The 14,138-nt window shown below is 51.0% G+C and overlaps 1 pseudogene; it reads right to left on the reverse strand.

Moving 5' to 3' along the window:
- Positions 1-4,048: 4,048 nt before the first annotated feature.
- LOC109763047 (L-type lectin-domain containing receptor kinase SIT2-like) overlaps positions 4,049-14,138 on the reverse strand; it is a 35,987-nt pseudogene continuing 25,897 nt past the window's right edge.

Consider the following 14,138-nt stretch of genomic DNA (forward strand, 5'->3'; position numbering starts at 1 on the left):
TGAGCTGCATGACATGGTGAACAATGCCAGTGAGGAAGAACCAGATGCAGTTATCACTGCTGAAGAAGAAGATCATGTCCAGACAAATGTTCAGCAAGTTAATGCAGTAGCAGAGTCAGACATATTGGAACATATCTTAGTTCCTAATGAGGGTGTTGTTGTTACTCAAGTGATAAACAACCCTGTGAAGAACAATTTCAGAGTTGATCTGTCCCAAGGTTCTCAAATAATCAATCCTTCTCAGCCATTTGTTGCTAGCCAAACTGTAGCTCCAATTGCAGGAGCTGCAGAACATGGTTCAAACTCTGAAGATTCAGATGATCCTGATTATGTGGCACATACTGATGACAGTGGAGAGGAATCTGAGGTAGTAGAGCTGAGAAAACGTGCCAGGAAATTCAAGAAGAAGATGAAAGCTTCAGAAATTTGGTTCTCCAAGGAGTCAACAGGTCCGGTTCCTATAGAGCTAGTTGCTAATGTGGAAGAAGCTGTACATGACCTAGAGTTTGAGTCCTCTTACGAGGATTACAGTTATGATGAAGATGAAGATGGCCAGATGGTTAGGAGGAAGAGCCAATATGTTAGGTTCAATCCAGAGACATAAATTCCACATTTTAGTTTGGGAATGGTTTTTAAAAGCAAGAACCAATTAGTTAAAGCACTGAAGAGGTATGGGATATCTACAAAGAGGAGCATATCATTTGTAAAATCTGAGGAGCAGAGGGTGAGAGCCCTGATTGCCCTGGATGTCGTATGGTGCCAAGACAAGTAATTACCTATGAAGATGTCCTGGTTGCCCCTGCTCTGTTAATCAAAGACTTGGATATTAATGACCAAGGAACAGATTGGGTTTTCATTTCTGATCAGCAGAAGGTAATGAATTCTTACTTAATTACAAGTTTGTATTTTCTATATTGCCAACTTGGTTAATTAGGAGGTTACTTGCTTAATTAAGTACTTAAATATGTAGTTTCTATTTGAAGCAGACTTACTTGCTTTTTTTAAATGGAAATCTTAGGTGCTTAATTAAGTACTTAAATATGTAGTTTCTGTTTGAAGCAAACTTACTTGCTTTTCTTAAATGGAAATCCTAGTTGCTTAATTAAGTACTTAAATATGTAGTTTCTAGCTGAAGCAAACTTAAATATTTACTAAATAAGTAATGTATCACTTTTACAGGGCTTGATTAACAGCATGAGTGACTATTTGCCCAAGGCAGAGCACATGATGTGTGCCAGGCATATCTATGCCAACTGGAGGAAGAAATACAAGGACCATGAGTACCAAAAGAGATTTTGCGCAATTGCTAAAGCTGCAAACAAAGAATACTTTAACTACAACAAGGCAAGGCTTGCTCAGCTAACTCCTGATGGTGCAAAGGATATCGTGAGGACAGAACCAGTTCATTGGGCTAGGGCATTTTTTCCTACAGGAGCTAACTGTGAATCTGTAGACAATAATCTCTGTGGGTCATGTAACAATGCCATCATAGAATCAAGGTTCTATCCAATTATTTCACAGCAAGAGATGATAAGAAAGAAGATGCTTGTTAGGGTGCAAGAGCAGAGAGCCAAATCAGCAACATGGAAGGGCAAAATTTGCCCAAATATTTTCAAGAAGCTAAAAGTGAGTATTAGATTGACACGATACATTGAGGTACTCTGGAATGGCAAGGAGGGATTTGAGGTGCATCACATGAAGGGCAGAAAAAAGAAATACACAGTAAATCTTGAAAAAAGGATATGTAGTTGTGGTTACTTTCAGCTGGCAGGCCTCCCTTGTTGTCATGCTATTGCAACTATTTACAAAAGTGGAAGAAAGATAGATGACTACATAGACACGTGCTACTGGATTGAGACATTCAATAAAATTTATGAGCATTGTCTCCAGCCTGTTCTAGGAGAAGAAAACTGGCCTGTGTCTCAAAACCCTAGGCCAGTTGCACCTGGATACATTGCCATGCCAGGAGCAAGGAAGCAAAACAATGACAGGAGGAGAGAAGAGGGTGAAGCTCCAAAGGGAAAGAAAATGAGCAAGCATGGCATACAAATCACTTGTGGATCTTGTGGGCTTAAGGGACACAATAAAAGTGGTTGTAAGATGAAAGGGGATAGAACCCAGAAAACTAAATCATTTCTTGAAAAAAGAGCGAGAAAGCAAAGGGAAAAAGAGGTACTAATATGATCATTGCTCTGTTTTTCTTACTTTTGAACTATGCAAATACATAATTAGATAGCTCTGATCATTCATCTCCTTTGTTTGCAGCAAGCTCAGACTGATGGATCAAAATCATCAGCTACAACTAGGTCTAAAACTCCAAGAACTAAAGCTCCAACAGCAAGCTTTCAACCTCCTAGAACTACAGTAGCAAGCTCTCAACCTGGCACATCAGGATCTCAAGCTCCAAGATCAAGATTCAGAGCTCCTACAGTGCCTACTAGCTCCAATCCCGCTAGAAGCACTACTGCTGGGAGAGGGGCAGGGAGAGGATCATGGAGAGGATCAGGGAGAGGACCAGCATCATCAGGCTAGGGAGGCTAATTTAATGCTAGTGGCAATTTCTGAAGATCTTTTTCAGCTTATGGATTAGATCTTCAATAATTGTGGTTTGGATGTAATGTTTAGTACTGTATGAACTTGTGGTTTGGATGTCACTTTTGAACTATGTAGTACTGTCAATGGCTAGCTTTGGCTGTCACTCCTTTTGAACCATGTAATGGTGGCATTCTTAACTAGTTGTCAACCAAGATATATGCTGCCAAAATATATGGTGATGTGTCTGACTAAATGTTCTGTCAATTCCATTTGCATTTAACCATACATATATACATATGCTGCCAAAATCACTACTCATCGACTAGTCATCGACCCTTTGGCAGTCATCGACCCTTTGGTACTCATCGAGTAGTCATCGACCCATAACGACTCGTCGACTAGTCATCGACCCATAACGACTCCTCGACTCAAAAACCTTGGGATGCCATTATATATACACACATGCTACCAAAAGCAGTATACATATGCTACCAAAAAACCTTCTGTTGGCACTCTCATTTTCCAAACGCCCATTCACAGTAACATTCAAAATTTTAATTCACACCATATGTTGCCAAAATCCCAAAAGATCCCTTTCATATTCATTTCAGCCATCTCCATATCCACTACATTGCAATACCACTTAAATACATCACCACAAACCTCTAACTCTACTAAGACAGGAGGAAACCTGCAAGTAAACCAGCAACAAAGAGAAATAAGCCATAAAACAGACACTTGTACATCTGCATGTCATCTCTGCTAGCACATCTAGCTCTAGTTTTCGCTACCAAAGCATTTTTCTTCTCCAATTCCTCTCTCAAAACAGCAACCTCTCCTTCCCTTGACTGGCCAACAAGCTCATCCTCCAGCCTCCACACTTTATCCCGTAGGTCTCCTAGCAATTGACAAAGAAATGGAGTCGTGGGGGTGTCATGCCAGTCGATGAAGCCATGTTGTTCAGTTCATGACACAGAAAATTCAGAGTTTGACACAACAAAAACAGAGAAAAAGAGGACAGGTGAGGAATCAAGCATACCTGAGAATCTACGCATGAATAATATCTCCTACCAGGGTTCGCCAGACTCCAGGATATCCACCGCGGCGCCTTCCTGCCGCACCGAGCGCAAATCACCGCCGGCTCGTAAGCCATTTGTTGCTCCCGATAGGGCACCGTAGACCTTGCTGCTACGCCTCTCCTTCGGAGCCCACCGCCTCGAGAACCCGATGAATCATTGGAGGAGCAAGACATCGTGGTTGTTCGCCCCAGGGGCGGCAGCAAATGCCACCCTCTCTCTATCGCTGACGAACCCTAGAACGCCGTTCACCACTGAGAAAGAGAGAGCTGGGAGAGGGGGTAATTAAGTAGCAAACCCGGCGTCCCGCAGTGCCACGACACTTAATCCTCCTCTCAAACGCAACAAGGACGAAAACGACCGGGATTAGGGAGTTGAGGGTGCCGATTTCCGGGATTTGGAGGTCGGGGTTTAAAAGTTAAAACAGACTTCACCCTTCACCGTCCACGGTGCAGGGAGCCCGCCGACATTGCTGCACACGACTGACATGATGACGACCATGTCAGCGACGTCAAGGAGCCGAAATCGATGGAGTCGACGTCTGAGAAGACGAGCACGACATCCTCCTGCATTTCCTCCTCGCCATTGAGGTACTGGCAAACCTGCCTCATGCTAGGCCGTGCCTCCGGCCGCCACTGGCTGCAAGCGAGACCCAGCCACAACACCAGCCTCGCCTCCTCCTTGTCATACCACCCGACGAGCCTCTCGTACACGCCTCGCACCAGGCCGCCCTTGACGCCGTGGTCTCGGACCCAGTGCACCGGGTTCACGCCGATGATGGGCTCGATGGGCCGGTGCCCGCTTGCCACCTCGAGAAGCAGGCCACCGAAGCCGAACACGTCGCTGGCCGTGGCGGCCTTGCCAGTCACGGTGAGCTCCGGCACCATGTAGCCCAGCGTCCCAATGACGCGAGTCATGGTAGGTTCCACGCTGTGCTCGTAGAGGCGCGCGAGGCCGAAGTCGCCGAGCCGCGCGCTCATGTCCGCGCCCAACAACATGTTGCTGGCCTTGACTGTTGAGTATATTGATTATTAGGAAATACGAGATAGACTAGGATTTGTTCTGGCTTGTCATGTACTCCAAGTAGATCATTGTACTCCTATATATATGCCCACGAGGCTCAAGCAATACAACGAACTATTCCACCAATCCCTCTCTCCCTTCTAACTTGGTATCAGTTTCCAGGTTGTAAAACCTAGCCGCCGCCACTTCCGCACCCGCGCGCCTCCCCTGGGGCGGTCGGCCTCCATGACCGCCGCCAGGGGCCACGCCTCCCGTACCTAGGGTCCGTCCGGGTCGTGTTGACCGGCTTCCCTAAAGAGTCTTTTCCCCGAGCCCTTGCTCCGGGGTTTTCTCTCTCCCGCCGGTCATCTTGATCGGCGGTTTCTTTTTGGTTTTCCGATTTAATCTTGATCGGTTTGTGTCGCCCACCGCCGCCGTCGACCTCTTGCGCCTCTACTCCAACACCGGCGCGATCGGCCGGCTTCTTCACCAACCCGGCGGCCTCGCGTGTCGTCCGCACGTCCGCCCGCTGGTTGCCCCGACCCGACGGCCTCGCGTCATGCGACGGCCCTTCACCGCCGCCATTCGCACGCCGGCCTGCCCGTCGATCTACGCCAGCCGTCACCGCCATGCTCCGACCGGGACTCCTGCATCACCCCGACCCGGCGGCCTCGCGCCATGCGGCGGCCAATCATAGCCGCCCTGCCGCCCGCCGTCGCCGGCTTCATCTCGGACTCCGCCGCCACCCCGCCTCCACCGAGCGACATCCCGACCTCACGCGCGATAGGATTGATCACCCGCCCGCCGCCGCGATCTGCCTCAGTTATGCAGTGCGACCGACCTGGCCCGTCGGTTGCGCGCGCCTTTCAGGCCCCGTGAAGATCGTCCCCGAGTTCAGCGCGCCTCTCCACCGATCGAGCACCGGGCTGTCGTTGTGTCGCCCCGTGGTTCTCCTCGCGGCTGCATCGACCCGCGTGCTGCCGCTGTGTCGCCCCTTTGGGCCGTAGTGCCGCGGGCCGCGGTCTACCGCCACCCCGAGTATGTGCGTTCCAGGCCGTCTCCGTGTCAGCACCGACCCTCGCGCCGCCGCTTCGTCGCCCCATCGGGCCGTAGCGAGCGTGGCACGCGGTCTCCGCCGCCGCCCGAGGCCGTCCCCGCGGCTGCGCCGACTCACGCACCGCCGTTGCGTCGCCCCTTCGGGCCGCAGCGCCGTGGCCCGCGGTCCCAGCCGCCGCCCCAAGGTCTTCCCGCCGTCTCCCCGACCTGCCCGCCGCTACTGCGTCGTCCCTTCGGGTCATAGCATCACGGCCCGCGGTCCTCTCCGCCGTCACGCGCATCGACCTCCCGTGGTATGCGCCGCGCTGTCTCCCTTGGTGCGGGAACACCACTGTCCGCGCCGGTCTTCGTCATACTGTCAGGGTTCTTCGCCTACTTCGAGCACCGCCGTCGCGTTCCTAATCTAGCCGCTGCTGCTGCCGTCAGGCCGCCGCCGCCGCTCTTCTTTGGCCGCCGCCGCCGCTACCCCCTAGCCGCTGCCCGTCCACCTCCTTCGTCTTCGTCCAGCACCAGCCCGTCGCCAGCGTCGCCGTCATCTACCCCGACCACTTCGTCTACTCCAACAACCACGAGCAACATCGGCCCCGCGTCGATTGGTGCCGCAACTGTCGTCGAGTCTTCTTCTCTGCTGGCCCTCCGACTTCTCGGACATGGCGCACAGCTTGTGCAGATCCCTCGTCTACGCATGCCTGGTACTGGCAACACCGGTGTGTGCCTTAGTCCACGACGTGTCCCCGGGCCTGGCAAGCCTGGAGCGACGCTTCGTCAACTTCGTCTTTGTCCGTCTACGCATGCCCGGTGCTGGCAACACCGGTGTGTGCCTTCGTCTACGATGTGTCCCCGGGCTTGGCAATCCCAGCGCGACGCGTCGTCAACAACGCCTTCTTCCCGGCGCACCACTACTTCGACACCACTGCGCCCATGCTAACTCGGCGCCTCCTTGCGCCCGCGGCTCCACGGCGACTTCCTCGACACCGCCTACCCCGACTCGACATCGACCACGACATTCTTCGCATGGCTACCTCGACCACGGCTACACCACCCACGCTCTCGGCTACATCGACAAATGACACAAAGGGCTACCGCCTTCTTGAGCAACCTCGTCGGTTTCCACTCCAGCCACGACTTCCGTGATGCGTCGATCGTTACGACTGTGTGTGGGGGGGGGGGGTGTCCGTCGGCTTACCTTCGGATTCTTCTCGAGTCTCACCGTCTGCGTCGCTACCGTTGTGACTACGGGGGGATGATACGTCTCCAGCGTATCTATAATTTTTGATTGTTCCATGCTATTATATTATCAATCTTGGATGTTTTAATGCATTTATATGCTATTTTATATGATTTTTGGGACTAACCTATTAACCTAGAGTCTAGTGCCAGTTTATGTTTTTCCCTTGTTTTTGAGTTTTATAGAAAAGGAATACCAAACATAGTCCAATTGACGTGCCAATTTTTGATGATTTTTTATGGACCAAAAGAAGCCCACGAAGTAAAAGAGTTGGGCCAGAAGAGTCCCGAGCCATCCACGAGGGTGGAGGGAGCGCCCTACCCCCCTAGGCGCGCCCCCTATCTCGTGGATGATTCGGAGACCCCCCCATGACGTGAGACCGACGCCAAAAATTCCTATAAATATAGAAACCCCCGAAAAGAAACCTAGATCGGGAGTTCCGCCGCCGCAAGCCTCTGTAGCCACCAAAAACCAATCGGGACCCTGTTCCAGCACCCTGTTGGAGGGGGGATCCATCACCGGTGGCCATCTTCATCATCCCGACGCTCTCCATGACAAGGAGGGAGTAGTTCACCCTCGGGGCTGAGGGTATGTACCAGTAGTTATGTGTTTGATCTCTCTCTCTCTCGTGCTCTTGATATGGCACGATCTTGATGTATCATGAGCTTTGCTATTATAGTTGGATCTTATGATGTTTCTCCCCCTCTATCTCCTTGTGATGAATTGAGTTTTCCCTTTGAAGTTATCTTATCGGATTGAATCTTTCAGGATTTGAGAACACTTTATGTATGTCTTGCGTGGGATACCTGTGGTGACAATGGTGTATACTATTGATTCACTTGATGTATGTTTTGGTGATCAACTTGCGGGTTCCGTGACCTTGGGAACTTATGCATAGGGCTTGGCACACGTTTTCGTCTTGACTCTCCAGTAGAAACTTTGGGGCACTCTTTGAAGTTCTTTATGTTGGTTTGAATAGATGAATCTGAGATTGTGTGATGCATGTCGTATAATCAAACCCACAGATACTTGAGGTGACATTGGAGTATCTAGGTGACATTAGGGTTTTGGTTGATTTGTGTCTTAAGGTGTTATTTTACTATGAACTCTAGGGCTGTTTGTGACACTTCTAGGAATAGCCCAATGGATTGATCGGAAAGAATAACTTTGAGGTGGTTTCCTACCCTACAATAATCTCTTCGTTTGTTTTCCGCTATTAGTGACTTTGGAGTGACTCTTTGTTGCATGTTGAGGGATAGTTATATGATATAATTATGTTATCCTTGTTGAGAGAACTTGCACTAGTGAAAATATGAACCCTAGGCCTTGTTTCAACGCATTGCAATACCGTTTTCGCTCACTTTTATCATTAGTTACCTTGCTGTTTTTATAATTTCAGATTATAAAAACCTATATCTACCATCCATATTGCACTTGTATCACCATCTCTTCGCCGAACTAGTGCACCTATACAATTTACCATTGTATTGGGTGTGTCAGGGACACAAGAGACTCTTTGTTATTTGGTTGCAGAGTTGTTTGAGAGAGACCATTTTCATCCTACGCCTCCCACGGATTGATAAATCTTAGGTCATCCACTTGAGAGAAATTTGCTACTGTCCTACAAACCACTGCACTTGGAGGCCCAACAACGTCTACAAGAAGGTTGTGTAGTAGACATCAGGGGATGTTGAGTATATTGATTATTAGGAAAGACGAGATAGACAAGGATTTGTTCTGGCTTGTCTTGTACTCCAAGTAGATCATTGTACTCCTATATATATATGCCCACGAGGCTCAAGCAATACAACGAACTATTCCACCAATCCCTCTCTCTCCCTTCTAACATTGACATCGCGGTGCACCACCACCTGCTCCCACCCCTCGTGCAGGTACACCAGCCCGGACGCGACGCCCTTGAGGATCCTCAAACGCTGCTCCCACGTGAGCAATGCCGGCGACGGGGACCGGCACTGCCGAACAGGTGCGCGTCGAGGCTGCCGTTGGGCATGAAGTCAGAGACCAGAAGCAGGTCTTGCCCGCGCTTGCACCACCCGTGCAACTCGAACAGGTTCCGGTGCCGCATGTGCTCGAGGCTCACGACCTCGGCGACGAATTCGCGCATCCCCTGCGACCCATTGCTTCAGATCCTCTTGATGGCCACTATGTCGTCAGAGCGCCGGAGCACGCTTCTGTAGTCAGTACACCTGGCCGAAGCCACCGGCGCCCAGGAACTCATTGTTCTTGAACCCTTTGTAGCCTTGTACAACTCCTTGTATGGCAACCTATGCGGGTGATCTAGCTCCCACTCCTCAAGCGTCTCGGCCAGCGCCGCCCTTCTCCGCAGCCAAAACACGGCACCGATGGCGGCGACGACCATGACCAGCATGGCGGCGCAAGATAGAGCAAAGATCTTGATGATGGTGGATGTGGAAGGTGGAGGAGCTAGCGCCTTTGGGACTTTTGGCAGCCGGGAGAGATCGACGGCTTGCGCGACTCCGTTGGTTATGAAGCTCCAGGCAAGAACGTAATTTGAGCTCGCCAACTTCCCTGTCGCCGCCGAGAAACCGACGTACATGTCTTCCTTAAAGATCAGCATGGGGTCAATGACTTGCGATATAAGCGGCCGGTGAGGCCGCGTTTGCAAGGACGCGGGAGCGATGGTCACGATGAGGACCTTGGCGGTGCCGTCATAGTCCACACACGCCTGGATCGGCTGCGCTTTCGAGCGGCACGGAGACGTTCCTGCTGTCGTCGTCGATGAAGTAGGCGGCCGGCTCCGACACGGTGGACACGAGGCTGTTCAAGTCGACGCCGACGTGGTTGCCGTTCGTCTCGTTCAGGAGCCCGTTCTCCTGCACCGGTCGAACTCGACGGCGAAAACATGGTTCGAGGAGTTTCCCAGATTTCCTTTGCCGAGGAGGCCAAGGTGTATGAGATTATGATTGCACGATGTATTGCTCTTCGTGCATAGCATGTATATATGATGTACAAAGGTGGGCCACAGACCTCAACTATACAAGGAACTAGGAGGCGGGCCCAATACACAATATGAACATAACACATATACTCAACACCCCACGCAGTCGAAGCGGCACCGCGGCTGACGCAAAGACTGGACTGGAACTCCTCAAATAACGCCGTAGGCTAGCCCTTGGTCATGATATCGACACATTGTTGGGAAGTAGGGACGTGTAAAACACGAATATGGCCAAGGGCCAATTGTTCCCGAACAAAATGCATATCCAACTCAATATGCTTGGTCCGTCGATGATGCACCGGGTTTGCGGAGAGGTAAACAGCCGAGACGTTGTCGCAGTAGACCACCGTGGCACGGTCAACATGGCAAGAGAGCTCCTAAAGCAGCTGGCAAAGCCACGAACACTCAGCGACGACGTTGGCCACCACACGATACTCAACCTCAGCACTGGAACGTGAGACCGTAGGCTGCCGCTTGGACGACCACGAGATGAGTGACGGTCCAAGATAGACACAATAGCCCGAAGTGGAGCGACGAGTGTCAGGGAAGCCCGCCCAGTCTGCATCGGAGTAGGCAGTGATAGCGGTGTCGGCGGAGGCGTGAAGCGTGACGCCAAGATTCATAGTGCCATAGATATAGCGGAGAATCCGCTTGACGGCAGCCCAATGAACGTCTCGAGGAGCATGCATATGAAGATACACTTGCTGCATGGCATATGTAACGCCCCGAGACCGACACTCCAGACGGCTTCCATGTTTTTTCGTTATCATTGTGTGTATTTATTTGTTTGTTGCATTCATCATCGCATTGCATCCGCATGTTTTCATAAAATTTGCATCCGCTCATAGTTGCCGCGTCCCCCCTTGCTTTCATTGACCGTTTCAATACCAACCACACTTGCAACGTTGCTCCTCGTTTTCTCTCTTGTCTTCTCTGGGGCCTTTTGTCAGACACTTTGTCTTTGTCGACCCCTCTCAGACCACCCCTCGCGCGCGTCTGAAAATTGTCCCGAACCCGACCCGGGTTGTCGTTACCGATGGGTCCGGATCATCCCCCAACATCCCTAAAATATCTCTGTTTTGTTATTTGGACTCCCTACCTATTTATTCTCGATCGTCCGTTTGCGATCGGAGGGACGAGGTAGCCCCTAACCTAATCCGTGATGTATATATATATATCATCCAACCCTAGATCCTAGGCGCCTTGTCCCATCCTTCCATTCCCTCCGCCGCCGCCAGACCAACCCGCTTCGCTCTCGGGATCCTCCCAGATCCGATCCAGCCAACCACGCGCAGCCACCTCCCTTCCTCGTTTTCAAATCCACCCAATCCCTCCATCGATCCAACCAGCAGCTCCCCTCGAGCTCCACCTACAGCCCATCCCTCCCTGCCTCGAGCTAGAAGCTCGTCCTCGACCCCGAGCCACTTCTCCCGCCGGCGACCGAAGTCACCGACCAGGCCGTCCCCTACCCTTCCTGTTTTTCTTCCCGTCTCCCTTTCTTCTCTGGTCTCTCTCTCTCTCACGTAGGCCCCTCTTTTTCCCTCGCAGCAGAGTCGGCCATGGACGACCCCAAGGATCCTGCCGTCGCTCTATCTGGACGGGAACCGGCCTCCTCTACCGGCGCCATGCCCGCGCCTCCCGAGGAGCTCGTCGTCGCCTCGTTCCCTGCTTCTCGGAGTTTGTCTCCGCGAGGACTTCTTCAAGCCATGCCGCGCCAAGTCTCGCTTCCCTCCCTGCGCCTTCGCCGCCCCAGCCAAGTCCCGCGCCAAGCTGCCGTCTCCTACCTCGCCGTCCAGTCACCGCGTCGCCGTCCAGGACCCTGCTGGCCTCCCCTTCTTCTACTGCACGAGGAGGACGACGCATCCAGCGAGCGCCCGCTCGTCCCAGCCGCGTCCCTCGGAAGCTCGCCGCCGTCGCCACGGAGCTTCCCCAGCCTCTCCTCCGCTCCGACCCAGGCCTCCGGCGGCCTTGTCGTCGTTGTCGCCTAGGTGAGCAGCCGTTCCACCGCGACCTTGCCTCTGCCTCTTCCTCTCCACGTCCTAACCGCCGGCCATGTTTTTCCCCCACAGGAGCTCGTCCGTTTCCCAAGGGCTCCACCGACCGCACCCTTCGACGGAGTCCACGTCGTCCGGCTCGTCCCACCTCCCGCAGGCCTCCCCGTCGCTTGCCGGAGCCCCAGCGTCGCCGTGTCGACCTCGCCTCTGCCTTTTGCCTCGCCTCTGCTTCGAGCGACAGAACACCACCCCCCCCCCCGCGTTGACCCGTTCCAGTGCCAGCGTGGACAAGCGCCAAGGCCCAGCGCCCCTTCCAGCCTCCCTCTCCACCGACTGGGCCTCAGCCCATGGTGAGCCACCACTGCGCCCCCTTCCACTGTTGGCCCAAGTGTAGATTCAGCCCGTTCATGTTTTTTTTCCTGTTGCTGCAAATTTTGTCTAATTTCCAGAGAAACCTGTTTTGCAGAAAAACCCCTAGAGTTCATGCATTAAGATCTCACAAACCATGCATCGGAATTAAACAAACTTGATATGTAAAATGCTTAGAATTTCATCTAGTTTCATAATATGCAACTTTCATCCATGTTTAAAATGTTTAAATTGCTGTTTGCATTAATTTGCTTAAGTGCCATGTTAAAATGATTTATTGCATAACTAATTAACCGTAGATCCGAATTTAATAAACTTTATATGTAAATGGGGTAGGAAAATGCATAGATTAACATGTTGCACTTTATTTTCCTGTTTAACAACAATAAAATATGGTTTTAGGCAGAACAGTACCAAATCTAAAATATGCACATGAGGATTTTTCGGAATTGTTGTTTGTTGTTTCCGGCCTCATTTAACTTGCCTAAATAGTTAGTTTATATATGTTTCACCTCTTGCCATGTTAATCTACATTTAATATTGTTGGCTACATAAACAAGAGCGAACTAAATAACTCGAATGTGGTGTTTCGTCAATATGCAACTCGTTGCATATTGAGCTCCACTTAATTTGTGGTATTGTTTGTGCATTTTGCCATGCCGTGACTCATTAAATCAGACATGCATCATACTTGATTGTGCATCATGCCATGTTTATGTGATGATTGTTTACTATGTTGTTTGCTTCTTTCCGGTTTGCTTCTCTTGTTAGCTTCGGTTTCGTTCCGGAGTTGTGAGGATTCGTTCGACTTCGTCCGTTTGTCTTCTTCATGGACTCGTTCTTCTTCCTTGCGGGATCTCAGGAAAGATGACCATACCCTCGAAATCACTTCTATCTTTGCTTGCTAGTTGTTCGCTCTATTGCTATGCCGCGCTACCTACCACTTGTTATATCATGCCTCCCTTATTGCCATGTCAGCCTCTAACCTTTTCACCCTTCCTAGCAAACCGTTGCTTGGCTATGTTACCGCTTTGCTCAGCCCCTCTTATAGCGTTGCTAGTTGCAGGTGAAGATGAAGATTGTTCCATGTTGGAACATGGATATGTTGGGATATCACAATATCTCTTATTTAGTTAATGCATCTATATACTTGGTAAAGGGTGGAAGGCTCGGCCTTATGCCTGGTGTTTTGTTCCACTCTTGCCGCCCTAGTTTCCGTCATACCGGTGTTATGTTCCTTGATTTTGCGTTCCTTACGCGGTTGGGTGATTTATGGGACCCCCTTGACAGTTCGATTTGAATAAAACTCCTCCAGCAAGGCCCAACCTTGGTTTTAACATTTGCCACCTAAGCCTTTTTCCCTTGGGTTCTGCAGACTCAAGGGTCATCTTTATTTTAACCCCCCGGGCCAGTGCTCCTCCGAGTGTTGGTCCAAACTAGAGCCCTTTGCAGCGCCACCTCGGGGAAACTTGAGGCCTGGTTTTAGTTGTACGGACTGCTCATCCGGTGTGCCCTGAGAACGAGATATGTGCAGATCCTATCGGGATTTGTCAGCACATTCGGGTGGTCTTGCTGGTCTTGTTTTACCATTGTCGAAGTGTCTTGTAAACCGGGATTCCGAGACTGACCGGGTCTTCCCGGGAGAAGGAATATCCTCCGTTGACCGTGAGAGCTTATAATGGGCTAAGTTGGGACACCCCTGCAGGGTATAAACTTTCGAAAGTCGTGCCCGCGGTTATGTGGCAGATGGGAATTTGTTAACGTCCGGTTGTAGAGAACTTGACACTTGACTTAATTAAAATACATCAACCGTGTGTGTAGCCGTGATGGTCTCTTTTCGGGGGAGTCCGGGAAGAGAACACGGTTTTTGGGTTATGTTTGACGTAAGTAGGAGTTCA

The sequence above is a fragment of the Aegilops tauschii genome, chromosome 1 (genome assembly GCF_002575655.3).
Source record: "Aegilops tauschii subsp. strangulata cultivar AL8/78 chromosome 1, Aet v6.0, whole genome shotgun sequence".
NCBI lineage: Eukaryota > Viridiplantae > Streptophyta > Magnoliopsida > Poales > Poaceae > Aegilops > Aegilops tauschii.